An 18582-nucleotide genomic window follows, 5' to 3' on the forward strand; every position below is an offset into this window, starting at 1 on the left:
AACGTCCTCCTGGGGGTGCAATTGCTTGTTTGCGCCGCACCACTGACAGTCAATTGTAACCCTCCCACTCTCATTATGACGACCGAAGGCACAAACTGCGTCGCGATTCAATAATTCAGTCTCCAGCTGACATCTTTCCGAGCAACTAACGGGGCTACGGTGGCCAGGTGTACGTCCTCCTGGGGGTGAAATTGCTTGTTTGCGATGCACCACTGACAGTCAGTTGTAACCCTCCCACTCTCATTATGACGATGGAAGACACAATCTGCGTCGCGATTCAATAATTCAGTCTCCAGCTGACATCTTTCCGAGCAACTAACGGGGCTACGGTGGCCAGGTGTACGTCCTCCTGGGGGTGAAATTGCTTGTCTGCGACGCACCACTGACAGTCAATTGTAACCCTCCCACTCTCATTATGACGATGGAAGGCACAAACTGCGTCGCGATTCAATAATTCAGTGTCCAGCTGACATCTTTCCGAGCAACTAACGGGGCTACGGTGGCCAGGTGTACGTCCTCCTGGGGGTGAAATTGCTTGTTTGCGACGCACCACTGACAGTCAATTGTAACCCTCCCACTCTCATTATGACGATGGAAGGCACAAACTGCGTCGCGATTCAATAATTCAGTCTCCAGCTGACATCTTTCCGAGCAACTAACGGGGCTACGGTGGCCAGGTGTACGTCCTCCTGGGGGTGAAATTGCTTGTTTGCGACGCACCACTGACAGTCAATTGTAACCCTCCCACTCTCATTATGACGATGGAAGGCACAAACTGCGTCGCGATTCAATAATTCAGTCTCCAGCTGACATCTTTCCGAGCAACTAACGGGGCTGCGGTGGCCAGTTGTACGTCCTCCTGGGGGTGAAATTGCTTGTTTGCAACGCACCACTGACAGTCAATTGTAACCCTCCCACTCTCATTATGACGATGGAAGGCACAAACTGCGTCGCGATTCAATAATTCAGTCTCCAGCTGACATCTTTCCGAGCAACTAACGGGGCTACGGTGGCCAGGTGTACGTCCTCCTGGGGGTGAAATTGCTTGTTTGCGACGCACCACTGACAGTCAATCGTAACCCTCCCACTCTCATTATGACGATGGAAGGCACAAACTGCGTCGCGATTCAATAATTCAGTCTCCAGCTGACATCTTTCCGAGCTACTAACCGGCTACGGTGGCCAGGTGTACGTCCTCCTGGGGGTGAAATTGCTTGTTTGCGACGCACCACTGACAGTCAATTGTAACCCTCCCACTCTCATTATGACGATGGAAGGAACAAACTGCGTCGCAATTCAATAATTCAGTCTCCAGCTGACATCTTTCCGAGCAACTAACGGGGCTACGGTGGCCAGGTGTACGTCCTCCTGGGGGTGAAATTGCTTGTTTGCGACGCACCACTGACAGTCAGTTGTAACCCTCCCACTCTCATTATGACGATGGAAGGCACAAACTGCGTCGCGATTCAATAATTCAGTCTCCAGCTGACATCTTTCCGAGCAACTAACGGGGCTACGGTGGCCAGGTGTACGTCCTCCTGGGGGTGAAATTGCTTGTTTGCGATGCACCACTGACAGTCAATTGTAACCCTCCCACTCTCATTATGACGATGGAATGCACAAACTGCGTCGCGATTCAATAATTCAGTCTCCAGCTGACATCTTTCCTAGCAACTAACAGGGCTACGGTGGCCAGGTGTACGTCCTCCTGGGGGTGAAATTGCTTGTTTGCGACGCACCACTGACAGTCAATTGTAAGCCTCCCACTCTCATTATGACATTGGAAGGCACAAACTGCGTCGCGATTCAATAATTCAGTCTCCAGCTGACATCTTTCCGAGCAACTAACGGGGCTACGGTGGCCAGGTGTACGTCCTCCTGGGGGTGAAATTGCTTGTTTGCGACGCACCACTGACAGTCAATTGTAACCCTCCCACTCTCATTATGATGATGGAAGGCACAAACTGCGTCGCGATTCAATAATTCAGTCTCCAGCTGACATCTTTCCGAGCAACTAACGGGGCTACGGTGGCCAGGTGTACGTCCTCCTGGGGGTGAAATTGCTTGTTTGCGACGCACCACTGACAGTCAATTGTAACCCTCCCACTCTCATTATGACGATGGAAGGCACAAACTGCGTCGCGATTCCATAATTCAGTCTCCAGCTGACATCTTTCCGAGCAACTGACGGGGCTACGGTGGCCAGGTGTACGTCCTCCTGGGGGTGAAATTGCTTGTTTGCGACGCACCACTGACAGTCAATTGTAACCCTCCCACTCTCATTATGACGATGGAAGGCACAAACTGCGTCGCGATTCAATAATTCAGTCTCCAGCTGACATCTTTCCGAGCAAGTTACGGTGCTACGGTGGCCAGGTAAACGTCCTCCTGGGGGTGCAATTGCTTGTTTGCGACGCACCACTGACAGTCAATTGTAACCCTCCCACTCTCATTATGACGATGGAAGGCACAAACTGCGTCGCGATTCAATAATTCAGTCTCCAGCTGACATCTTTCCGAGCAACTAACGGGGCTACGGTGGCCAGGTGTACGTCCTCCTGGGGGTGAAATTGCTTGTTTGCGATGCACCACTGACAGTCAGTTGTAACCCTCCCACTCTCATTATGACGATGGAAGACACAATCTGCGTCGCGATTCAATAATTCAGTCTCCAGCTGACATCTTTCCGAACAACTAACGGGGCAACGGTGGCCAGGTGTACGTCCTCCTGGGGGTGAAATTGCTTGTTTGCGACACACCACTGACAGTCAATTGTAACCCTCCCACTCTCATTATGACGATGGAAGGCACAAACTGCGTCGCGATTCAATAATTCAGTCTCCAGCTGACATCTTTCCGAGCAACCAACGGGGCTACGGTGGCCAGGTGTACGTCCTCCTGGGGGTGAAATTGCTTGTTTGCGACGCACCACTGACAGTCAATTGTAACCCTCCCACTCTCATTATGACGATGGAAGGCACAAACTGCGTCGCGATTCAATAATTCAGTCTCCAGCTGACATCTTTCCGAGCAACTAACGGGGCTACGGTGGCCAGGTGTACGTCCTCCTGGGGGTGAAATTGCTTGTTTGCGACGCACCACTGACAGTCAATTGTAACCCTCCCACTCTCATTATGACGATGGAAGGCACAAACTGCGTCGCGATTCAATAATTCAGTCTCCAGCTGACATATTTCCGAGCAACTAACGGGGCTACGGTGGCCAGGTGTACGTCCTCCTGGGGGTGAAATTGCTTGTTTGCGATGCACCACTGACAGTCAGTTGTAACCCTCCCACTCTCATTATGACGATGGAAGACACAATCTGCGTCGCGATTCAATAATTCAGTCTCCAGCTGACATCTTTCCGAACAACTAACGGGGCAACGGTGGCCAGGTGTACGTCCTCCTGGGGGTGAAATTGCTTGTTTGCGACACACCACTGACAGTCAATTGTAACCCTCCCACTCTCATTATGGCGATGGAAGGCACAAACTGCGTCGCGATTCAATAATTCAGTCTCCAGCTGACATCTTTCCGAGCAACTAACGGGGCTACGGTGGCCAGGTGTACGTCCTCCTGGGGGTGAAATTGCTTGTTTGCGACGCACCACTGACAGTCAATTGTAACCCTCCCACTCTCATTATGACGATGGAAGGCACAAACTGCGTCGCGATTCAATAATTCAGTCTCCAGCTGACATCTTTCCGAGCAACTAACGGGGCAACGGTGGCCAGGTGTACGTCCTCCTGGGGGTGAAATTGCTTGTTTGCGACGCACCACTGACAGTCAATTGTAACCCTCCCACTCTCATTATGACGATGGAAGGCACAAACTGCGTCGCGATTCAATAATTCAGTCTCCAGCTGACATCTTTCCGAGCAACTAACGGGGCTACGGTGGCCAGGTTTACGGCCTCCTGGGGGTGAAATTGCTTGTTTGCAACGCACCACTGACAGTCAATTGTAACCCTCCCACTCTCATTATGACGATGGAAGGCACAAACTGCGTCGCGATTCAATAATTCAGTCTCCAGCTGACATCTTTCCGAGCAACTGACGGGGCTACGGTTGCCAGGTGTACGTCCTCCTGGGGGTGAAATTGCTTGTTTGCGACGCACCACTGACAGTCAATTGTAAGCCTCCCACTCTCATTATGACATTGGAAGGCACAAACTGCGTCGCGATTCAATAATTCAGTCTCCAGCTGACATCTTTCCGAGCAACTAACGGGGCTACGGTGGCCAGGTGTACGTCCTCCTGGGGGTGAAATTGCTTGTTTGCGACGCACCACTGACAGTCAATTGTAACCCTCCCACTCTCATTATGACGATGGAAGGCACAAACTGCGTCGCGATTCCATTATTCAGTCTCCAGCTGACATCTACCCGAGCAACTGACGGGCTACGGTGGCCAGGTTTACGTCCTCCTGGGAGTGAAATTGCTTGTTTGCGACGCACCACTGACAGTCAATTGTAACCCTCCCACTCTCATTATGACGATGGAAGGCACAAACTGCGTCACGATTCAATAATTCAGTCTCCAGCTGACATCTTTCCGAGCAACTAACCGGCTACGGTGGCCAGGTGTACGTCCTCCGGGGGTGAAATTGCTTGTTTGCGACGCACCACTGACAGTCAATTGTAACCCTCCCACTCTCATTATGACGATGGAAGGCACAAACTGCGTCGCGATTCAATAATTCAGTCTCCAGCTGACATCTTTCCGAGCAACTAACGGGGCTACGGTGGCCAGGTGTACGTCCTCCTGGGGGTGAAATTGCTTGTTTGCGACGCACCACTGACAGTCAGTTGTAACCCTCCCACTCTCATTATGACGATGGAAGGCACAAACTGCGTCGCGATTCAATAATTCAGTCTCCAGCTGACATCTTTCCGAGCAACTAACGGGGCTACGGTGGCCAGGTGTACGTACTCCTGGGGGTGAAATTGCTTGTTTGCGACGCACCACTGACAGTCAAATGTAACCCTCCCACTCTCATTATGACGATGGAAGGCACAAACTGCGTCGCGATTAAATAATTCAGTCTCCAGCTGACATCTTTCCTAGCAACTAACGGGGCTACGGTGGCCAGGTGTACGTCCTCCTGGGGGTGAAATTGCTTCTTTGCGACGCACCACTGACAGTCAATTGTAACCCTCCCACTCTCATTATGACGATGGAAAGCATAAACTGCGTCGCGATTCAATAATTCAGTCTCCAGCTGACATCTTTCCGAGCAACTAACGGGGCTACGGTGGCCAGGTGTACGTCCTCCTGGGGGTCAAATTGCTTGTTTGCGACGCACCACTGACAGTCAATTGTAACCCTCCCACTCTCATTATGACGATGGAAGGCACAAACTGCGTCGCGATTCAATAATTCAGTCTCCAGCTGACATATTTCCGAGCAACTAACGGGGCTACGGTGGCCAGGTGTACGTCCTCCTGGGGGTGAAATTGCTTGTTTGCGACGCACCACTGACAGTCAATTGTAACCCTCCCACTCTCATTATGACGATGGAAGGCACAAACTGCGTCGCGATTCAATAATTCAGTCTCCAGCTGACATCTTTCCGAGCAACTAGCCGGCTACGGTGGCCAGGTGTACGTCCTCCTGGGGGTGAAATTGCATGTTTGCGACGCACCACTGACAGTCAATTGTAACCTTCCCACTCTCATTATGACGATTGAAGGCACAAACTGCGTCGCGATTCAATAATTCAGTCTCCAGCTGACATCTTTCCGAGCAACTAACGGGGCTACGGTGGCCAGGTGTACGTCCTCCTGGGGGTGAAATTGCTTGTTTGCGACGCACCACTGACAGTCAATTGTAACCCTCCCACTCTCATTATGACGATGGAAGGCACAAACTGCGTCGCGATTCAATAATTCAGTCTCCAGCTGACATCTTTCCGAGCAACTAACGGGGCTACGGTGGCCAGGTGTACGTCCTCCTGGGGGTGAAATTGCTTGTTTGCGACGCACCACTGACAGTCAAATGTAACCCTCCCACTCTCATTATGACGATGGAAGGCACAAACTGCGTCGCGATTAAATAATTCAGTCTCCAGCTGACATCTTTCCTAGCAACTAACGGGGCTACGGTGGCCAGGTATACGTCCTCCTGGGGGTGAAATTGCTTGTATGCGACGCACCACTGACAGTCAATTGTAACCCTCCCACTCTCATTATGACGATGGAAAGCATAAACTGCATCGCGATTCAATAATTCAGTCTCCAGCTGACATCTTTCCGAGCAACAAACGGGGCTACGGTGGCCAGGTGTACGTCCTCCTGGGGGTGAAATTGTTTGTTTGCGACGCACCACTGACAGTCAATTGTAACCCTCCCACTCTCATTATGACGATGGAAGGCACAAACTGCGTCGCGATTCAATAATTCAGTCTCCAGCTGACATCTTTCCGAGCAACTAAGGGGGCTACGGTGGCCAGGTGTACGTCCTCCTGGGGGTGAAATTGCTTGTTTGCGACGCACCACTGACAGTCAATTGTAACCCTCCCACTCTCATTATGACGATGGAAGGCACAAACTGCGTCGCGATTCAATAATTCAGTCTCCAGCTGACATCTTTCCGAGCAATTTACGTTGCTACGGTGGCCAGGTAAACAGCCTCCTGGGGGTGCAATTGCTTGTTTGCGACGCACCACTGACAGTCAATTGTAACCCTCCCACTCTCATTATGACGATGGAAGGCACAATCTGCGTCGCGATTCAATAATTCAGTCTCCAGCTGACATCTTTCCGAGCAACTAACGGGGCTACGGTGGCCAGGTGTACGTCCTCCTGGGGGTTAAATTGCTTGTTTGCGACGCACCACTGACAGTCAATTGTAACCCTCCCACTCTCATTATGACGATGGAAGGCACAAACTGCGTCGCGATTCAATAATTCAGTCTCCAGCTGACATCTTTCCGAGCAACTAACGGGGCTACGGTGGCCAGGTGTACGTCCTCCTGGGGGTGAAATTGCTTGTTTGCGACGCACCACTGACAGTCAATTGTAACCCTCCCACTCTCATTATGACGATGGAAGGCACAAACTGCGTCGCGATTCAATAATTCAGTCTCCAGGTGACATCTTTCCGAGCAACTAGCCGGCTACGGTGGCCAGGTGTACGTCCTCCTGGGGGTGAAATTGCATGTTTGCGACGCACACTGACAGTCAATTGTAACCTTCCCACTCTCATTATGACGATTGAAGGCACAAACTGCGTCGCGATTCAATAATTCAGTCTCCAGCTGACATCTTTCCGAGCAACTAACGGGGCTACGGTGGCCAGGTGTACGTCCTCCTGGGGGTGAAATTGCTTGTTTGCGACGCACCACTGACAGTCAGTTGTAAGCCTCCCACTCTCATTATGACGATGGAAGGCACAAACTGCGTCGCGATTAAATAATTCAGTCTCCAGCTGACATCTTTCCTAGCAACTAACGGGGCTACGGTGGCCAGGTGTACGTCCTCCTGGGGGTGAAATTGCTTGTTTGCGACGCACCACTGACAGTCAATTGTAACCCTCTCACTCTCATTATGACGATGGAAGGCACAAACTGCGTCGCGATTCAATAATTCAGTCTCCAGCTGACATCTTTCCGAGCAACTAACGGGGCTACGGTGGCCAGGTGTACGTCCTCCTGGGGGTGAAATTGCTTGTTTGCGACGCACCACTGACAGTCAATTGTAACCCTCCCACTCTCATTATGACGATGGAAGGCACAAACTGCGTCGCGATTCAATAATTCAGTCTCCAGCTGACATATTTCCGAGCAACTAACGGGGCTACGGTGGCCAGGTGTACGTCCTCCTGGGGGTGAAATTGCTTGTTTGCGACGCACCACTGACAGTCAATTGTAACCCTCCCACTCTCATTATGACGATGGAAGGCACAAACTGCGTCGCGATTCAATAATTCAGTCTCCAGCTGACATCTTTCCGAGCAATTTACGGTGCTACGGTGGCCAGGTAAACGTCCTCCTGGGGGTGCAATTGCTTGTTTGCGACGCACCACTGACAGTCAATTGTAACCCTCCCACTCTCATTATGACGATGGAAGGCACAAACTGCGTCGCGATTCAATAATTCAGTCTCCAGCTGACATCTTTCCGAGAAACTAACAGGGCTACGGTGGCCAGGTGTACGTCCTCCTGGGGGTGAAATTGCTTGTTTGCGATGCACCACTGACAGTCAGTTGTAACCCTCCCACTCTCATTATGACGATGTAAGACACAATCTGCGTCGCGATTCAATAATTCAGTCTCCAGCTGACATCTTTCCGAGCAACTAACGGGGCTACGGTGGCCAGGTGTACGTCCTCCTGGGGGTGAAATTGCTTGTTTCCGACGCACCACTGACAGTCAGTTGTAACCCTCCCACTCTCATTATGACGATGGAAGGCACAAACTGCATCGCGATTCAATAATTCAGTCTCCAGCTGACATCTTTCCGAGCAACTAACGGGGCTACGGTGGCCAGGTGTACGTCCTCCTGGGGGTGAAATTGCTTGTTTGCGACGCACCACTGACAGTCAATTGTAACCCTCCCACTCTCATTATGACGATGGAAGGTACAAACTGCGTCGCGATTCAATAATTCAGTCTCCAGCTGACATCTTTCCGAGCAACTAACCGGCTACGGTGGCCAGGTGTACGTCCTCCTGGGGGTGAAATTGCTTGTTTGCGACGCACCACTGACAGTCAATTGTAACCCTCCCACTCTCATTATGACGATGGAAGGCACAAACTGCGTCGCGATTCAATAATTCAGTCTCCAGCTGACATCTTTCCGAGCAACTAACGGGGCTACGGTGGCCAGGTGTACGTCCTCCTGGGGGTGAAATTGCTTGTTTGCGACGCACCACTGACAGTCAGTTGTAACCCTCCTACTCTCATTATGACGATGGAAGGCACAAACTGCGTCGCGATTCAATAATTCAGTCTCCAGCTGACATCTTTCCGAGCAACTAACGGGGCTACGGTGGCCAGGTGTACGTCCTCCTGGGGGTGAAATTGCTTGTTTGAGACGCACCACTGACAGTCAAATGTAACCCTCCCACTCTCATTATGACGATGGAAGGCACAAACTGCGTCGCGATTAAATAATTCAGTCTCCAGCTGACATCTTTCCGAGCAACTAACGGGGCTACGGTGGCCAGGTGTACGTCCTCCTGGGGGTGAAATTGCTTGTTTGCGACGCACCACTGACAGTCAATTGTAACCCTCCCACTCTCATTATGACGATGGAAGGCACAAACTGCGTCGCGATTCAATAATTCAGTCTCCAGCTGACATCTTTCCGAGCAACTAACGGGGCTACGGTGGCCAGGTGTACGTCCTCCTGGGGGTGAAATTGCTTGTTTGCGATGCACCACTGACAGTCAGTTGTAACCCTCCCACTCTCATTATGACGATGGAAGACACAATCAGCGTCGCGATTCAATAATTCAGTCTCCAGCTGACATCTTTCCTAGCAACTAACGGGGCTACGGTGGCCAGGTGTACGTCCTCCTGGGGGTGAAATTACTTGTTTGCGACGCACCACTGACAGTCAGTTGTAACCCTCCCACTCTCATTATGACGATGGAAGGCACAAACTGCATCGCGATTCAATAAATCAGTCTCCAGCTGACATCTTTCCGAGCAACTAACGGGGCTACGGTGGCCAGGTGTACGTCCTCCTGGGGGTGAAGTTGCTTGTTTGCGACGCACCACTGTAAGTCAATTGTAACCCTCCCACTCTCATTATGACGATGGAAGGCACAAACTGCGTCGCGATTCAATAATTCAGTCTCCAGCTGATTTCTTTCCGAGCAACTAACCGGCTACGGTGGCCAGGTGTACGTCCTCCTGGGGGTGAAATTGCTTGTTTGCGACGCACCACTGACAGTCAATTGTAACCCTCCCACTGTCATTATGACGATGGAAGGCACAAACTGCGTCGCGATTCAATAATTCAGTCTCCAGCTGACATCTTTCCGAGCAACTAACGGGGCTACGGTGGCCAGGTGTACGTCCTCCTGGGGGTGAAATTGCTTGTTTGCGACGCACCACTGACAGTCAAATGTAACCCTCCCACTCTCATTATGACGATGGAAGGCACAAACTGCGTCGCGATTCAATAATTCAGTCTCCAGCTGACATCTTTCCTAGCAACTAACGGGGCTACGGTGGCCAGGTGTACGTCCTCCTGGGGGTGAAATTGCTTGTTTGCGACGCACCACTGACAGTCAATTGTAACCCTCCCACTCTCATTATGACGATGGAAGGCACAAACTGCGTCGCGATTCAATAATTCAGTCTCCAGCTGACATCTTTCCGAGCAACTAACGGGGCTACGGTGGCCAGGTGTACGTCCTCCTGGGGGTGAAATTGCTTGTTTGCGACGCACCACTGACAGTCAATTGTAACCCTCCCACTCTCATTATGATGATGGAAGGCACAAACTGCGTCGCGATTCAATAATTCAGTCTCCAGCTGACATCTTTCCGAGCAACTAACGGGCTACGGTGGCCAGGTGTACGTCCTCCTGGGGGTGAAATTGCTTGTTTGCGACGCACCACTGACTGTCAATTGTAACCCTCCCACTCTCATTATGACGATGGAAGGCACAAACTGCGTCGCGATTCAATAATTCAGTCTCCAGCTGACATCTTTCCGAGCAATTTACGGTGCTACGGTGGCCAGGTAAACGTCCCCCTGGGGGTGCAATTGATTGTTTGCGACGCACCACTGACAGTCAATTGTAACCTTCCCACTCTCATTATGACGATGGAAGGCACAAACTGCGTCGCGATTCAATAATTCAGTCTCCAGCTGACATCTTTCCGAGCAACTAACGGGGCTACGGTGGCCAGGTGTACGTCCTCCTGGGGGTGAAATTGCTTGTTTGCGATGCACCACTGACAGTCAGTTGTACCCTCCCACTCTCATTATGACGATGGAAGACACAATCTGCGTCGCGATTCAATAATTCAGTCTCCAGCTGACATCTTTCCGAGCAACTAACGGGGCTACGGTGGCCAGGTGTACGTCCTCCTGGGGGTGAAATTGCTTGTTTGCGATGCACCACTGACAGTCAGTTGTAACCCTCCCTCTCTCATTATGACGATGGAAGGCACAAACTGCATCGCGATTCAATAATTCAGTCTCCAGCTGACATCTTTCCGAGCAACTAACGGGGCTACGGTGGCCAGGTGTACGTCCTCCTGGGGGTGAAATTGCTTGTTTGCGACGCACCACTGACAGTCAATTGTAACCCTCCCACTCTCATTATGACGATGGAAGGCACAAACTGCGTCGCGATTCAATAATTCAGTCTCCAGCTGACATCTTTCCGAGCAACTAACGGGGCTACGGTGGCCAGGTGTACGTCCTCCTGGGGGTGAAATTGCTTGTTTGCGACGCACCACTGACAGTCAATTGTAACCCTCCCACTCTCATTATGACGATGGAAGGCACAAACTGCGTCGCGATTCAATAATCCAGTCTCCAGCTGACATCTTTCCGAGCAAATAACCGGCTACGGTGGCCAGGTGTACGTCCTCCTGGGGGTGAAATTGCTTGTTTGCGACGCACCACTGACAGTCAATTGTAACCCTCCCACTCTCATTATGACGATCGAAGGCACAAACTGCGTCGCGATTCAATAATTCAGTCTCCAGCTGACATCTTTCCGAGCAACTAACGGGGCTACGGTGGCCAGGTGTACGTCCTCCTGGGGGTGAAATTGCTTGTTTGCGACGCACCACTGACAGTCAATTGTAACCCTCCCACTCTCATTATGACGATGGAAGGCACAAACTGCGTCGCGATTCAATAATTCAGTCTCCAGCTGACATCTTTCCGAGCAACTAACGGGGCTACGGTGGCCAGGTGTACGTCCTCCTGGGGGTGAAATTGCTTGTTTGCGACGCACCACTGACAGTCAATTGTAACCCTCCCACTCTCATTATGACGATGGAAGGCACAAACTGCGTCGCGATTCAATAATTCAGTCTCCAGCTGATATCTTTCCGAGCAACTAACGGGGCTACGGTGGCCAGGTGTACGTCCTCCTGGGGGTGAAATTGCTTGTTTGCGACGCACCACTGACAGTCAATTGTAACCCTCCCACTCTCATTATGACGATGGAAGGCACAAACTGCGTCGCGATTCAATAATTCAGTCTCCAGCTGACATCTTTCCGAGCAACTAACGGGGCTACGGTGGCCAGGTGTACGTCCTCCTGGGGGTGAAATTGCTTGTTTGCGACGCACCACTGAAAGTCAGTTGTAACCCTCCCACTCTCATTATGACGATGGAAGGCACAAAATGCATCGCGATTCAATAATTCAGTCTCCAGCTGACATCTTTCCGAGCAACTAACGGGGCTACGGTGGCCAGGTGTACGTCCTCCTGGGGGTGAAATTGCTTGTTTGCAACGCACCACTGACAGTCAATTGTAACCCTCCCACTCTCATTATGACGATCGAAGTCACAAACTGCGTCGCGATTCAATAATTCAGTCTCCAGCTGACATCTTTCGGAGCAACTGACGGGGCTACGGTGGCCAGGTGTACGTCCTCCTGGGGGTGAAATTGCTTGTTTGCGACGCACCACTGACAGTCAATTGTAAGCCTCCCACTCTCATTATGACATTGGAAGGCACAAACTGCGTCACGATTCAATAATTCAGTCTCCAGCTGACATCTTTCCGAGCAACTAACCGGCTACGGTGGCCAGGTGTACGTCCTCCTGGGGGTGAAATTGCTTGTTTGCGACGCACCACTGACAGTCAATTGTAACGCTCCCACTCTCATTATGACGATGGAAGGCACAAACTGCGTCGCGAGTCAATAATTCAGTCTCCAGCTGACATCTTTCCGAGCAACTAACGGGGCTACGGTGGCCAGGTGTACGTCCTCCTGGGGGTGAAATTGCTTGTTTGCGACGCACCACTGACAGTCAATTGTAACCCTCCCACTCTCATTATGACGATGGAAGGTACAAACTGCGTCGCGATTCAATAATTCAGTCTCCAGCTGACATCTTTCCGAGCAACTAACCGGCTACGGTGGCCAGGTGTACGTCCTCCTGGGGGTGAAATTGCTTGTTTGCGACGCACCACTGACAGTCAATTGTAACCCTCCCACTCTCATTATGACGATGGAAGGCACAAACTGCGTCGCGATTCAATAATTCAGTCTCCAGCTGACATCTTTCCGAGCAACTAACGGGGCTACGGTGGCCAGGTGTACGTCCTCCTGGGGGTGAAATTGCTTGTTTGCGACGCACCACTGACAGTCAGTTGTAACCCTCCCACTCTCATTATGACGATGGAAGGCACAAACTGCGTCGCGATTCAATAATTCAGTCTCCAGCTGACATCTTTCCGAGCAATTTACGGTGCTACGGTGGCCAGGTAAACGTCCCCCTGGGGGTGCAATTGATTGTTTGCGACGCACCACTGACAGTCAATTGTAACCTTCCCACTCTCATTATGACGATGGAAGGCACAAACTGCGTCGCGATTCAATAATTCAGTCTCCAGCTGACATCTTTCCGAGCAACTAACGGGGCTACGGTGGCCAGGTGTACGTCCTCCTGGGGGTGAAATTGCTTGTTTGCGATGCACCACTGACAGTCAGTTGTACCCTCCCACTCTCATTATGACGATGGAAGACACAATCTGCGTCGCGATTCAATAATTCAGTCTCCAGCTGACATCTTTCCGAGCAACTAACGGGGCTACGGTGGCCAGGTGTACGTCCTCCTGGGGGTGAAATTGCTTGTTTGCGATGCACCACTGACAGTCAGTTGTAACCCTCCCTCTCTCATTATGACGATGGAAGGCACAAACTGCATCGCGATTCAATAATTCAGTCTCCAGCTGACATCTTTCCGAGCAACTAACGGGGCTACGGTGGCCAGGTGTACGTCCTCCTGGGGGTGAAATTGCTTGTTTGCGACGCACCACTGACAGTCAATTGTAACCCTCCCACTCTCATTATGACGATGGAAGGCACAAACTGCGTCGCGATTCAATAATTCAGTCTCCAGCTGACATCTTTCCGAGCAACTAACGGGGCTACGGTGGCCAGGTGTACGTCCTCCTGGGGGTGAAATTGCTTGTTTGCGACGCACCACTGACAGTCAATTGTAACCCTCCCACTCTCATTATGACGATGGAAGGCACAAACTGCGTCGCGATTCAATAATCCAGTCTCCAGCTGACATCTTTCCGAGCAAATAACCGGCTACGGTGGCCAGGTGTACGTCCTCCTGGGGGTGAAATTGCTTGTTTGCGACGCACCACTGACAGTCAATTGTAACCCTCCCACTCTCATTATGACGATCGAAGGCACAAACTGCGTCGCGATTCAATAATTCAGTCTCCAGCTGACATCTTTCCGAGCAACTAACGGGGCTACGGTGGCCAGGTGTACGTCCTCCTGGGGGTGAAATTGCTTGTTTGCGACGCACCACTGACAGTCAATTGTAACCCTCCCACTCTCATTATGACGATGGAAGGCACAAACTGCGTCGCGATTCAATAATTCAGTCTCCAGCTGACATCTTTCCGAGCAACTAACGGGGCTACGGTGGCCAGGTGTACGTCCTCCTGGGGGTGAAATTGCTTGTTTGCGACGCACCACTGACAGTCAATTGTAACCCTCCCACTCTCATTATGACGATGGAAGGCACAAACTGCGTCGCGATTCAATAATTCAGTCTCCAGCTGATATCTTTCCGAGCAACTAACGGGGCTACGGTGGCCAGGTGTACGTCCTCCTGGGGGTGAAATTGCTTGTTTGCGACGCACCACTGACAGTCAATTGTAACCCTCCCACTCTCATTATGACGATGGAAGGCACAAACTGCGTCGCGATTCAATAATTCAGTCTCCAGCTGACATCTTTCCGAGCAACTAACGGGGCTACGGTGGCCAGGTGTACGTCCTCCTGGGGGTGAAATTGCTTGTTTGCGACGCACCACTGAAAGTCAGTTGTAACCCTCCCACTCTCATTATGACGATGGAAGGCACAAAATGCATCGCGATTCAATAATTCAGTCTCCAGCTGACATCTTTCCGAGCAACTAACGGGGCTACGGTGGCCAGGTGTACGTCCTCCTGGGGGTGAAATTGCTTGTTTGCAACGCACCACTGACAGTCAATTGTAACCCTCCCACTCTCATTATGACGATCGAAGTCACAAACTGCGTCGCGATTCAATAATTCAGTCTCCAGCTGACATCTTTCGGAGCAACTGACGGGGCTACGGTGGCCAGGTGTACGTCCTCCTGGGGGTGAAATTGCTTGTTTGCGACGCACCACTGACAGTCAATTGTAAGCCTCCCACTCTCATTATGACATTGGAAGGCACAAACTGCGTCACGATTCAATAATTCAGTCTCCAGCTGACATCTTTCCGAGCAACTAACCGGCTACGGTGGCCAGGTGTACGTCCTCCTGGGGGTGAAATTGCTTGTTTGCGACGCACCACTGACAGTCAATTGTAACGCTCCCACTCTCATTATGACGATGGAAGGCACAAACTGCGTCGCGAGTCAATAATTCAGTCTCCAGCTGACATCTTTCCGAGCAACTAACGGGGCTACGGTGGCCAGGTGTACGTCCTCCTGGGGGTGAAATTGCTTGTTTGCGACGCACCACTGACAGTCAATTGTAACCCTCCCACTCTCATTATGACGATGGAAGGCACAAACTGCGTCGCGATTCAATAATTCAGTCTCCAGCTGACATCTTTCCGAGCAACTAACGGGGCTACGGTGGCCAGGTGTACGTCCTCCTGGGGGTGAAATTGCTTGTTTGCGACGCACCACTGACAGTCAATTGTAACCCTCCCACTCTCATTATGACGATGGAAGGCACAAACTGCGTCGCGATTCAATAATTCAGTCTCCAGCTGATATCTTTCCGAGCAACTAACGGGGCTACGGTGGCCAGGTGTACGTCCTCCTGGGGGTGAAATTGCTTGTTTGCGACGCACCACTGACAGTCAATTGTAACCCTCCCACTCTCATTATGACGATGGAAGGCACAAACTGCGTCGCGATTCAATAATTCAGTCTCCAGCTGACATCTTTCCGAGCAACTAACGGGGCTACGGTGGCCAGGTGTACGTCCTCCTGGGGGTGAAATTGCTTGTTTGCGACGCACCACTGAAAGTCAGTTGTAACCCTCCCACTCTCATTATGACGATGGAAGGCACAAAATGCATCGCGATTCAATAATTCAGTCTCCAGCTGACATCTTTCCGAGCAACTAACGGGGCTACGGTGGCCAGGTGTACGTCCTCCTGGGGGTGAAATTGCTTGTTTGCAACGCACCACTGACAGTCAATTGTAACCCTCCCACTCTCATTATGACGATCGAAGTCACAAACTGCGTCGCGATTCAATAATTCAGTCTCCAGCTGACATCTTTCGGAGCAACTGACGGGGCTACGGTGGCCAGGTGTACGTCCTCCTGGGGGTGAAATTGCTTGTTTGCGACGCACCACTGACAGTCAATTGTAAGCCTCCCACTCTCATTATGACATTGGAAGGCACAAACTGCGTCACGATTCAATAATTCAGTCTCCAGCTGACATCTTTCCGAGCAACTAACCGGCTACGGTGGCCAGGTGTACGTCCTCCTGGGGGTGAAATTGCTTGTTTGCGACGCACCACTGACAGTCAATTGTAACGCTCCCACTCTCATTATGACGATGGAAGGCACAAACTGCGTCGCGAGTCAATAATTCAGTCTCCAGCTGACATCTTTCCGAGCAACTAACGGGGCTACGGTGGCCAGGTGTACGTCCTCCTGGGGGTGAAATTGCTTGTTTGCGACGCACCACTGACAGTCAATTGTAACCCTCCCACTCTCATTATGACGATGGAAGGTACAAACTGCGTCGCGATTCAATAATTCAGTCTCCAGCTGACATCTTTCCGAGCAACTAACCGGCTACGGTGGCCAGGTGTACGTCCTCCTGGGGGTGAAATTGCTTGTTTGCGACGCACCACTGACAGTCAATTGTAACCCTCCCACTCTCATTATGACGATGGAAGGCACAAACTGCGTCGCGATTCAATAATTCAGTCTCCAGCTGACATCTTTCCGAGCAACTAACGGGGCTACGGTGGCCAGGTGTACGTCCTCCTGGGGGTGAAATTGCTTGTTTGCGACGCACCACTGACAGTCAGTTGTAACCCTCCCACTCTCATTATGACGATGGAAGGCACAAACTGCGTCGCGATTCAATAATTCAGTCTCCAGCTGACATCTTTCCGAGCAACTAACGGGGCTACGGTGGCCAGGTGTACGTCCTCCTGGGGGTGAAATTGCTTGTTTGCGACGCACCACTGACAGTCAAATGTAACCCTCCCACTCTCATTATGACGATGGAAGGCACAAACTGCGTCGCGATTAAATAATTCAGTCTCCAGCTGACATCTTTCCGAGCAACTAACGGGGCTACGGTGGCCAGGTGTACGTCCTCCTGGGGGTGAAATTGCTTGTTTGCGACGCACCACTGACAGTCAATTGTAACCCTCCCACTCTCATTATGACGATGGAAGGCACAAACTGCGTCGCGATTCAATAATTCAGTCTCCAGCTGACATCTTTCCGAGCAACTAACGGGGCTACGGTGGCCAGGTGTACGTCCTCCTGGGGGTGAAATTGCTTGTTTGCGATGCACCACTGACAGTCAGTTGTAACCCTCCCACTCTCATTATGACGATGGAAGACACAATCTGCGTTGCGATTCAATAATTCAGTCTCCAGCTGACATCTTTCCTAGCAACTAACGGGGCTACGGTGGCCAGGTGTACGTCCTCCTGGGGGTGAAATTACTTGTTTGCGACGCACCACTGACTGTCAATTGTAACCCTCCCACTCTCATTATGACGATGGAAGGCACAAACTGCGTCGCGATTCAATAATTCAGTCTCCAGCTGACATCTTTCCGAGCAATTTACGGTGCTACGGTGGCCAGGTAAACGTCCCCCTGGGGGTGCAATTGCTTGTTTGCGACGCACCACTGACAGTCAATTGTAACGCTCCCACTCTCATTATGACGATGGAAGGCACAAACTGCGTCGCGAGTCAATAATTCAGTCTCCAGCTGACATCTTTCCGAGCAACTAACGGGGCTACGGTGGCCAGGTGTACGTCCTCCTGGGGGTGAAATTGCTTGTTTGCGACGCACCACTGACAGTCAATTGTAACCCTCCCACTCTCATTATGACGATGGAAGGTACAAACTGCGTCGCGATTCAATAATTCAGTCTCCAGCTGACATCTTTCCGAGCAACTAACCGGCTACGGTGGCCAGGTGTACGTCCTCCTGGGGGTGAAATTGCTTGTTTGCGACGCACCACTGACAGTCAATTGTAACCCTCCCACTCTCATTATGACGATGGAAGGCACAAACTGCGTCGCGATTCAATAATTCAGTCTCCAGCTGACATCTTTCCGAGCAACTAACGGGGCTACGGTGGCCAGGTGTACGTCCTCCTGGGGATGAAATTGCTTGTTTGCGACGCACCACTGACAGTCAGTTGTAACCCTCCCACTCTC

Source organism: Schistocerca nitens, chromosome 4, assembly GCF_023898315.1.
Source record: "Schistocerca nitens isolate TAMUIC-IGC-003100 chromosome 4, iqSchNite1.1, whole genome shotgun sequence".
In the NCBI taxonomy this organism is placed as follows: Eukaryota; Metazoa; Arthropoda; class Insecta; order Orthoptera; family Acrididae; genus Schistocerca; species Schistocerca nitens.